Source organism: Pristis pectinata, chromosome 5 (assembly GCF_009764475.1).
Source record: "Pristis pectinata isolate sPriPec2 chromosome 5, sPriPec2.1.pri, whole genome shotgun sequence".
In the NCBI taxonomy this organism is placed as follows: domain Eukaryota; kingdom Metazoa; phylum Chordata; class Chondrichthyes; order Rhinopristiformes; family Pristidae; genus Pristis; species Pristis pectinata.
The window spans coordinates 619,719-631,186 of NC_067409.1; the positions used below are offsets into that span (position 1 = coordinate 619,719).

Sequence of the window (11,468 nt, forward strand, 5' to 3'; positions counted from 1 at the left end):
CTGAAATCTGGGAATATTCAGTATCCATTCTTGCCCTGGTGACAGCCAAGTCTCTGCAAGAGCCACAACATCATAGTTCCATGTATTTATCCAAGCTCTCAGTTCATCTCCCTTGTTCCTGATACTTCTTGCATTTAAGTAAATGCACTTTAGCCCATCCACATTACTACTTTCATACCCTGTACTCTGCTTCCCCTTCCTCAAAGCCTCTCTATATGTTAGATCTGACTTTACTCCATGCACTTCTTCCACTGACCTACCCCTCCGGTTCCCATCCCCCTTGCAAACTTGTTGAAACCCTCCTGAACCACGCAAGCAAATGTGCCTGCAAGGATATTGGTCCCCCTTGTGTTCAGGTGTAACCCATCCAATCTGTACAGGTCCCACCTTCCCCAGAAGAGATCCCAATGATCCAGAAATCTAAAACCCTCCCTCCTGCACCAACTCCTCAGCAACTCATTCATCTGCCATCTCCTTCTATTCCTACCTTCACTATCGTGTGGCACTGGCAGCAATCCTGAGATTGCTACCCTTGAAGTTCTGTTCTTCAGCCTTCTGCCTAGCTCCCTAAACTTACTTTTCAGGACCTCATACCTCTTCCTAGCTATGTCATTGGTACCAACATGTACCACGGCTTCTGGCTGCTTTCCCTCCCATAAAAGAATGCTGTGGTATTGGTATTGGTTTATTATTGTCACTTGTACCGAGGTACAGTGAAAAACTTGTCCTGCACACTGATCGTACAGATCAATTCATTACACTGCAGTTACATTGAGTCAGTACAGAGTGCATTGATGTAGTACAAGTAAAAACAGTAACAGTACAGAGTGAAGTGTCACAGCTACAGAGAAAGTGCAGTGCAATAAGGTGCAAGGTCACAACAAGGTAGATCGTGAGGTCTGCGTCCATCTTATCATATAAGGGAACCGTTCAATAGTCTTATCACAGTGGGGTAGAAGCTGTCCTTAAGTCTGGTGGTACGTGCCCTCAGGCTCCTGCATCTTCTACCCGATGGAAGAGGAGAGAAGAGAGACTGACCTGGGTGGACCCGATCAGAGACATCCTGGACCCTGGCACCCGGGAGGCAACATACCATCCTGGATTCTCGCTCATGTCCACAGAACATCCTGTCTGTTCCCCTGACTATCGAGTCCCCTATCACTATTGCCCTCCTCTTCTCCTCCCTTCCCTTCTGAGCAGCAGGACCAGTCCCAGTGCCAGAGACCTGGCTACTGCCCTGTAGGTCATCCCCCTCAACAGCATCCAAAGCAGAATACCTGATTTTGAGGGGAACAGCCCCCAGGGTCCTCTGCAATGTCTGCCTGTTCCCTTTCTCTCTCTCCCCTGACAGTCACCCATCTATCTGCATCCTGGACCCTAGAACTACCTGCTCTAAGGGGGGGGGGGGGTGACTGTCTCCCGATGCACAGGATCTACATAACTCTCTCCCTCCGTGATGCTTCACAGTGTTTGAAGCTGCAACTCCAGCTCATCAATTCTGAGACGAAGTTCCTCCAGCCTCAAGCACTTACTGCAGATGTGGTCACCATGCACCACAACAGGGTCCACTAGCTCCCACATCAAGCAGCTGCAGCACATCGCCTTGCCCTCCATCTGAACTATTTTTTCTTACCTAACTGTAGTCTACTTAAAAGTTACAACAATGACAGTAAACCTTACCTTTACTTACCAGCTACTCACCAGTGTTGTTGCAGATGGCCTCCGCTCATGATGCTGCTAAACAAGATAGGAGCCCATGGTATTACAGGAGAGGTACTAACATGGATAGAAGGTTGGCTGACTGGCAGAAGGGAAAGAGTGGGAATAAAGGGAACCTTTCCTGGTTGGCTGCCGGTGACTAGTGGTGTTCCGCAGGGGTCAGTGTTGGGTCCACTACTTTTCACGTTATATGATAATGATCTGGATGACAGAATTGATGGCTTTGTGGCCAGGTTTGCAGATGATTCAAAGACAGGTGGAGGGGCAGGTAGTGCTGAGGAAGCAGGGAGTCTGCAGAAGGACTTGGTTAGGTTGGGAGAATGGGTAAAGAAGTGGCAGATGGATACAGTGTAGGGAAGTGTACGGTCATGCACTTTGGTAGAAGGAGTAAAGGCGTAGACTATTTTCTTAACGGGGAGAGAATTCAGAAATCGGAGATGCAAAGGGACTTGGGGGTCCTAGCGCAGGATTCCCTAAAGGTTAACTTGCAGGTTGAGTCGGTAGTAAGGAAGGCAAATGCAATGTTAGTATTCATTTCGAGAGAACTGGAATATAAAAGCAAGGGTGTAATGCTGAGGATTTATAAGGTGTTGGTCAGACACATTTGGAGTATTGTGAGCAGTTTTGGGCCCCATATCTAAGGAAGGATATGCTGGCATTGGAGAGGGTCCAGAGGAGGTTTACAAGAATGAATGAAAGGGTTAATATATGAGGAGCGTTTGATGGCTCTGGGCCTGTTCTCACTGGAGTTTAGAAGGATAAGGGGGAGATCATTGAAACCTCCCGAATATTGAAAGGCCTGGATAGAGTGGACATGGAGAGGATGTTTCCAGTAGTGGGAGAGTCTAGGACCAGAGGGGACAGCCTCAGAATAGAAGGGCATCCCTTTAGAACAGAGATGAGGAGGAATTTCTTTAGCCAGAGGGCGGTGAATCTGTGGAATTCGTTGCCACAGACGGCTGTGGAGGCCAAGTCATTGGGTGTATTTAAAGCAGAGGTTGATAGGTTCTTGATTAGTAAGGCCATCAAGGTTACGGGGAGAAGGCAGGAGAATGGGGTTGAGAAGGAGAAACAAATCAGCCGTGATTGAATGGCGGAGCAGACTTGATGGACTGAATGGCCTAATTCTGCTCCTATGTTTTCTGATCTTATGGTCTCATTCTCTCTTCTTCTCCCTCCCATCGGGCAGAAGATTCAAAAGCCTGAAAGCATGTACCACCAGGCTCAAGCACAGCTTCTATCCTGCTGTTGTAAGACTATTGAACGGTTCCCTAGTACGATAAGATAGACTCTTGACCTCACAATCTGCCTCGTTGTGGCCTTGAACCTTGTCCAGCGGAGCAAGTTATCTAGATTACAGAGGGATCGAGATCAGCTGGAAAAGTGGGCTAAGGAATGGTTGATGTAAAATGACTGTGAGGTGTTGTATTGTGGGATGTTAAACCAGGGCAGGACTTGCACAGTACATGGTCGGACCCTGGAGGCTGTTGTAGTACTGAGAGACCTTGGGGTACAGGTACATGGTTCCCTGAAAGTGGCAACACAGGTAGACAGGGTGGTGAAGAAGGCGTTTGGCACGCTGGCCCTCATTAGTCAGGGCACTGAGTGCAGTAGTTCAGATGTCATTTTACCACTACACAAAGATTCATTAGCAAGCACTTGGAGTGCTGTGTGCAGTAGAAATGATGTCATTAAGCTGGAGCGGAGGCTTCAGGAGGATATGACCAGGACTGGAGGGCTTGAGTTATGAGGAAGCTGGGTTGAGAGCTTCAAGTTCCTTGGAGTGAACATCACCAATAGCCTGTCCTGGTCCAATCATGTTGACACCATAGTCAAGAAAGTTCACCAGCACCTCTACTTCCTCAGGAGGCTAACGAAATTTGGCATGTCCCTGTCGACCCTCACCAGGCTCAAGGACGGCTTCTATCCCGCTGTTGTAAGACTATTGAACGGTTCCCTAGTATGATAAAGTGGACTCTTGACCTCACAATCTACCTCGTTATGACCTTGCACCTTATTGTCTGCCTGCACTGCACTTTCCCTGTAGCTGTGACACTTTACTCTGCATTCTGTTATTGTTTTCCCTTGTACAACCTCAATGCACTGTGTAATGAATTGATCTGTACAATCAGTATGCAAGACAAGTTTTTCACTGTACCGCGGTACATATGACAATAATAAACTAATTTACCCAAATATTCATTCACCCATCTCCTGCAGCTCCACACAAAGGTGTCCCCTTTGGTCTCTGAGGGGCCCTATTCCCTCCCTAGTTAATGTTTTTCCCTTAATATACTTATACCATCCTTTTGGATTTTCCTTCACCTTCGATGTGAGGTGTCCAGGATATGCTGGGAAGGGACTGGACCGGGGGGACAAGATGGAGTCGAGGTGTGAGGAGATGAGTTCAGTAGGGCAGGTGCAGACAGAAACATTGGGCCTACCAAGACACGCTTGTTTGTGAATCTTGGGGAGGAGACAGAAACAGGCAGTGTGGGGTTGGGGAATTATCAGGTTGGGGCTGTGGAGGGGAGATCTCCAGAGGTGAAGAGATCCATGGTGGTACTGGAGACAGTGGCCAGATGATCGTCACTGGGGTCCTGGTCGAGGGGTAGGTAAGTGGAGGTGTCTGAGAGCTGCCATCTGGCTTCTCTCAGGTGGAGGTCAGTCTGCCAGACCACACTGGCACTGCCTTGTCTGTGGGTTACGGTGCAAGTGCAGGCAGATGTGCAGTTTAAATTGGCACTTGGGCCAAAGGGCCTATCGGGTGCTGGACTGTTCTATGTTCATCACCAATTGACCAGCCTCACTCTCGGGGAAGCCACTGTTCATTCAGACCCCTCTGTTTATATCCTTGAAGAAACTCTCCTTAGGCAAGGGGGTGAAAGGTTACTGGGGGTCACAGGGACGTGGGGTTGAGGTGATGGGCAGGTCACCAGGGACAGATTGAATGGTGGGGCAGCTGGAGGGGCGTCATGTATGACTCCTGCTCCCAACTAATCTGTTTTGTATGTTTCATGTCGAGTGCGTCACATTCATTGTGCATTTCAAGGGAAAATTGGAATAATTATTTCCATCAGGGAAATCTGGGGAGGGTTGGTGAGGGTGCCTGGGGGAAGCAGAAATTGGCGCAGGGCTGTGGGGAGAGAGCGGGGTGGTGGGATCAGTGTGGGGACATGCAGGGCTGTGGGGAGGGAGCGGGGTGGTGGGATTAGTGTGGCTCTGACAGGACTGTGGGGAGACAATGGGGCAGTGGGATTAGTTTAGGGACTGACAGGGCTGTGGGGAGAGCGCGGGGCAGTGGGATTAGTGTGGGACTGACACAGGGCTCTGGGGAGTCAATGGGGCAGACTCGGCCAACAGCACTGGTGTCTTCTATGAACTTATAAACGTTATTGGAACAGTGCTTAGCCACACAGTCATGGGTGTAAATGAGTTGAGCAGGCGTCTAGGCACACCCCCTTAAGATCCACTGTGTTGATGATCAGTGAAGAGGAGATGTTGTTCCCAATCCTCACTGACTGAGGAAGTCAAGGGCCCAGCTGCGGAAGGAGGTACAGAGGCCCTGGTCTTGGAGCTTGGTGATAAGTTTGGATAAGATGATAGTGCTGAACTCCGAGCTGCAGTTGATGAACAGCAGCCTGACATCAGAACATAAGAAACAGGAACAGGAGGCGGCCATCTGGCCCGTCGAGCCTGCTCCACCATTCAATAAGATCATGGCTGATCTGCCCGTGGACTCAGATCCACCGACCTGCCTTTTCCCCATTACCCTTAATTCCCCAACTATGCAAAAATCGATCTAACTGTGTCTTAAATATACTTAATGAGGTAGCCTCTACTGCTTCCCTGCCCGACGTGTTCCTGTTGTCCGATGATCTAGAACTGAGTGGAGGCACTGAAGTCGCATCTGCTGCTGACCTGTTGTGGAGGTGGGCAAATTGAAGGGGAACCAGGTCACCTCTGAGGCTGGAGTTAATTGGCACCATCACCAACCTCTCCAAACACTTCATTGCAGTGGATGCAGGTTAGCAGAAGATATGAAAATGGGTGGTGTTGGCAGCGAGGAGGAGAGCCGCAGGTTACAGGTTGAGAGGGTGGGCAGAGCAATGGCAGATGGAATTTAATCCGTCAGGTGTGAGGTGCTGCCCTTTGGGAGGAGTGATGAGGCTCGGACAAACACAATGAACTGAGAAACAGAGGGACCTGGTCGTGTCGTCGGATCCCAGAAGGTGGCAGCACTGGTGAATAAGGTGATGAAGAACACATATAATCCATTGGTTCAGCCGGAAGTGGAGCACCGAGTGATTGCACTGGAGAGGGTGCGGAGGATCGTGCCCAGGACGGAGCGTCCAAATGATGAGCAGACACTGGAGAGGCTGGTGTTGTTTACCTTGAGGCAGAGGATGCTGAGGAGGGACCTGATAGAGGTATTCAAAATGACAAGCGGGGTAGTCAGTAGAAGTGTTTCCACATTGCAGAGGTAACTCAAACTAAAGAGGATAAGTTTCGTCACAGAGTCATACAACAGAAAAACAGGCCCTTTGGCCCACTGTGGCCATGCTGACCATCGTGTATACACCTATCTATTTACCTATACTTGGTTTATAAGATTATGGGAGGCATAATCTTAGACAGTTAGACTGTAGGATCTGTTTCCCCAGGGTAGAAGTGTCAAGTACGAGAGCACAAGGCATTTAAGGTGAGAGAGAGAAAGTTTAAAGGAGATGTGCGGGGCAACGTTTATACACAGAGAGTGGTGGGTGCCTGGATCAAGCTTACAGAGCTGGTGTTGGAGGCAGATATGATAGAGGCGTTCAAGAGGCTATTAGATAGACACATGAATATGCAGGGAATGGATGGATATGGATTATGTAGAGGCAGAAGAAATTTAGTTTAATTTGGCATCCTGTTCAGCACAGACATGGTGGGCGAAGGGGCCAGTTCCTGTGCTGTACTGTTCTATATTCTATTCCACACACCCTTTGGAGTCATACTGATGCCATACAGACACAGACTCTTCAGCCCAACTGGTCTGTGCCAACCAAGACTCCCATCTAAGCCAGTCCCATTTGCCTGCATTTGGCCTGTATCCCTCGGAACCTTTCCCATCCATGGACCTGTCCTAGTGCCTTTTAAATGTTGTTAATGTTCCTGCCTCAGCCGGGTTCGGGTTCGGGTTCAGGTTTAGGTTTTATTATCAGTGTCTTGTATGACGTAAAATTTGTTGTTTTGCGGCAGCAGGACAGTGCAAAGACATAAAATTACTATAAATTACAAAATCAATAAAGTTCCAACAAAAAATGAATAACGAGATAGTGTTCACAAGTTTATGGACCATTCAGAAATCTGATGACAGAGGGGATGAGGGTTGATGAAGGGAAGGTGGTGGACGTTGTCCACACGGACTGTAGCAAGGCCTTTGACAAAGTCCCACATGGGAGGCTGCTCCAGAAGGTTAAGTCGCTCGGCGTTCAGGATGAAGTAGTCTATTGGATTCAACATTGGCTTAGCGGGAGAAGCTGGAGATGGTTGTCTCTCTGACTGGAGGCCTGTGACTAGTAGTGTGCCACAGGGATCAGTGCTGGGCCCATTGTTGTTTATCATCTATATTAATGATTTAGATGATAATGTGGTAAACTGGATCAGCAAATTTGTGGATGACACCAAGATTGGGGGTGTAGTGGACAGTGAGGAAGGCTATCAAAGCTTGCAAGGTGATCTGGACCAGCTGGGAAAATGGGCTGAAAAATGGCAGATTAATGCTGACAAGTGTGAGGTGATGCACTTTGGGAGGACAAACCAGGGTTCAGATCATTCAGATGGAGGACAAGGCGATGTGCTGCAGCTGCTTGATGTGGAAGCTAATGGACCTTGCTGTGGTGCACTGTGACCACATCTGCAGTAAGTGCTTGAGGCTGGAGGAACTTCAGCTCAGAATTGATGAGCTGGAGTCGCAGCTTCGAACACTGTGAAGCATCAGGGAGGGAGAGAGTTATGTAGATGCTGTGCATCGGGAGGCAGCCACTGCCCCCTCCTTAGAGCAGGTACTTCTATGGTCCAGGAGGCAGATAGATGGGTGACTGTCAGGGGAGAGAGAGAGAAAGGGAACAGGCAGACAGTGCAGAAGACCCTGGAGGCTGTTCCCCTCAAAATCAGGAATTCCGCTTTGGATGCTGTTGAGGGGGATGACCTACAGGGATCAAGCAGCAGTAGCCAGGTCTCTGCACTGGGACTGGTCCTGCTGCTCAGAAGGGAAGGGAGAAGAGGAGGGCAATAGTGATAGAGGACTCAATAGTCAGGGGAACAGATAGGAGGTTCTGTGGCCATGAGCGAGAATCCCAGATGATATGTTGCCTCCCAGGTGCCAGGGTCTGGGATGTCTCTGATCAGGTCCACAGCATTCTTGTGCGGGAGGGAAAGCAGCCAGAAGTCGTGGTACATGTTGGTACCAATGACGTAGGTAGAAAGAGGGATGAAGTCCTGAAAAGTGAGTTTAGGGAGCTAGGCAGAAGGCTGAAGAACAGGACATCAAGGGTAGCAACCTCAGGATTGCTGCTAGTGCCATGTGATAGTGAAGGTAGGAATAGGAGGAGGTGGCAGATGAATGAGTTGCTGAGGAGTTGGTGCAGGAGGGAGGGTTTTAGATTTTTGGATCATTGGGATCTCTTCTGGGGAAGGTGGGACCTGTACAGATTGGATGGGTTACACCAGAACTCGAGGGGGACCAATATCCTTGCAGGCAGGTTTGCTAGTGTGGTTCAGGAGGGCTTACCTAGTTTGCAAGGGGATGGGAACTGGAGGGGTAGGTCAGTGGAAGAAGTGCATGGAGTAAAGTCAGATCTAACATATAGAGAGGCTTTGAGGAAGGAGAAGCAGAGGACAGGCTATAAAAGTAGTAATGTGGATGGGCTAAAGTGCATTTACTTAAATGCAAGAAGTATCAGGAATAAGGGTGATGAACTGAGAGCTTGGATAAATACATGGAACTATGATATTGTGGCTCTTGCAGAGACTTGGCTGTCACCAGGTCAGGAATGGATACTGAATATTCCTGGTTTTCAGTGTTTTAAAAGGGATGGGGAGGGGGGGAGGAGAGGAGGAGGGGTGGCGTTACTGGTCAGGGACACTATTACAGCTGCAGAACAGGTGGATAATGTAGTAGGATCCTCTCTAGAGTCAGTAGGGGTGGAAGTTAGGAACAAGAAAGGAGCAGTTACTCTACTGGGAGTATTCTATAGGCCGCCCGGTAGCAGCAGGGATACTGAGGAGCAGATCGGGAGGCAGGTTTTGGAAAGGTGTAAAAATAACAGGGTTGTTATCACGGGAGACTTCAACTTCCCAAGGATTGATTGGCACCTGCTTAGTACTAAAGGTTTAGATGGGGCAAAGTTTGTTAAGTGTGTCCAGGACGGATTCCTGTCACAGTATGTTGACAGGCTGACTAGAGGGAAAGCCATATTTGATCTAGTATTAGGTAATGAACTGGGTCAGGTGACAGATCCCACAGTGGGTGAGCATTTGGGGGACAGTGACCACTGCTCCCTAACCTTTAGCATTGTCATGGACAGGGATAGGAGCCAAGAGGACAGGAAGATATTTAATTGGGGAAGGGCAAATTATGAGGCTATAAGGCTAGAACTTGAGAGTGTGAATTGGGATGACATTTTTGAAGGGAAATGTACTATGGGGATGTGGTCGTTGTTCAGGGATCTCTTGCAGGGTGTATTCTGAGCCCAGGTTGCTACTTGATGAGTGTCCCTTTAAGATGCCTGAATGGTAATGTGCGTGCTGTATCTGACTACTGAGAGTGAAAAAAAATGACTATAACTGGAATGCCCTGGCAATTGCACAGACAGTCAGAGAGCAAGAGAGAGAGAGAGAGAGACAGAGACAGAGACAGAGACAAGATGTTAGAGAGAGAGAGAGAGAGAGAAGGAAAGACGTGAGAGTTGGTAGCACTGACTGCCGGTCGCTGTATCTATGGGTGAAGAACAATCATTGCGACTGTCACTTTAAAATCCATGTATGGATATTTGGAGCAATCTGTGGAGCCCACTTTGTCGTTAACCTGTACTGGAAAGCAGGTATATCAGTGGGCAGCCACGTATTGAGTGCCCTCAGTGTGGCAGATACTTCGGATCAAAGCAATGGAGATGTTCGGTGACTGAGGTTTCGTATTGTTCCATCGTGGAACTTGTGGATTTCGTAAACTCCTTCTCTCTATTTTCTCTACATTCTACTGTGGTTTTCAGAAGCCTTTGCTCATCATTCTACTTCATGACTTTCTGAACTGAACTGGTTTGCCATCATAAAACTTTGAGAACTATTCCTAAACTGGGTGGTTTGGTAACTAGCCACACACACACTTTGGTTTAGTATGATCAATATCTAACATCTAACATTTTATTTTCTCTTACTATTACAAGTGGTTATTAATAAATAGATTTTAACGTGGAAACCTGGCTTGTTGTGTTTCTATTGTTGCTGGTACGTAACAGATGTTAGGGATAAATTTGTCCCGGTGAGGCAGAGAAGGAATGGCAGGGTGAAGGAACCGTGGGTGACAAGGGAGGTGGAACATCTAGTTAGGAGGAAGAAGGCAGCATATATAAGGTGTAAGCAGCAAGGATCAGATAGGGCTCATGAGGAATATAGGGTGGCAAGGAAGGAACTTAAGAAGGGCTGAGGAGAGCAAGAAGGGGACATGAAAATGCCCTGGCGAGTAGGGTTAAGGAAAAGCCGAAGGCATTTTTCAATTATGTGAAGAGCAGGATGACGACGGGAGTAAAGGTAGGACCAATTAGGGATAAAGGTGGAAAGATGTGCCTGGAAGCTGTGGAAGTGGGTGAGGTCCTCAATGAATACTTCTCTTCAGTATTCACCAAGGAGAGGGGCCTTGATGATGCTGAGGACAGTGTTGTTAAAGTTAATGTTTTAGAGTATGTAGATATCAAGAGAGAGGATGTGTTGGAGCTGTTAGAAAATATTAGGACAGATACAGTAAGTCCCCGGGGCCTGATGGAATATTCCCCAGGCTGCTCTGCGAGGCAAGGGAGGAAATTACTGAGCCTTTGGCTTGGATCTTTGAGTCCTTGTTGTCCACTGAAATGGTACCGGAGGATTGGAGGGTGGCAAATGTTGTCCCCTTATTCAAAAAAGGTAGTACAGATAGTCCAGGGAATTATAGACCACTGAGCGTTATGTCTGTGCTGGGCAAGCTGTTGGAAAGGATTCTTAGAGATAGGATCTATGGGCATTTAGAGAATCATGGTCTGATCAGGGAGAGCCAGCATGGCTTTGTGAAGGGAAGAACATGTCTCACAAGCCTGATAGTGTTCTTTGAGGACATGACCAGACAGATTGATGAGGGTAGTGTAGTAGATGTGGTCTACATGGATTTTAGTAAGGCATTTGACAAGGTTCCACATGGTAGGCTTCTTCAGAAGATCAGAGGGCATGGGATCCAGGCAAGCTTGGCCATGTGGATTCAGAATTGGCTTGCCTGTAGAAAGCAGAGGGTTGTGGTGGAGGGAGTGCATTCAGATTGGAGGGCTGTGACTAGCAGTGTCCCACAAGGATCGGTACTGGGACCTCTGCTTTTCGTGATTTTTATCAATGACTTGGATGAGGGGGTAGAAGGGTGGGTTGGCAAGTTTGCAGATGACACAAAGGTTGCTGGTGTTGTGGATAGTGTAGAGGATTGTTGAAGATTGCAGAGGGACATTGACAGGATGCAGAGCTGGGCT

The 11,468-nt window shown here is 48.2% G+C and overlaps 1 protein-coding gene across 1 annotated transcript in view; it reads right to left on the bottom strand.

Annotated features, from left to right (window-relative positions):
• The window catches only part of LOC127571031 (plectin-like), a 133,685-nt gene that overhangs the window by 102,241 nt on the left and 19,976 nt on the right, over positions 1–11,468 (bottom strand). The gene's annotated exons all lie outside the window — the stretch shown is intronic.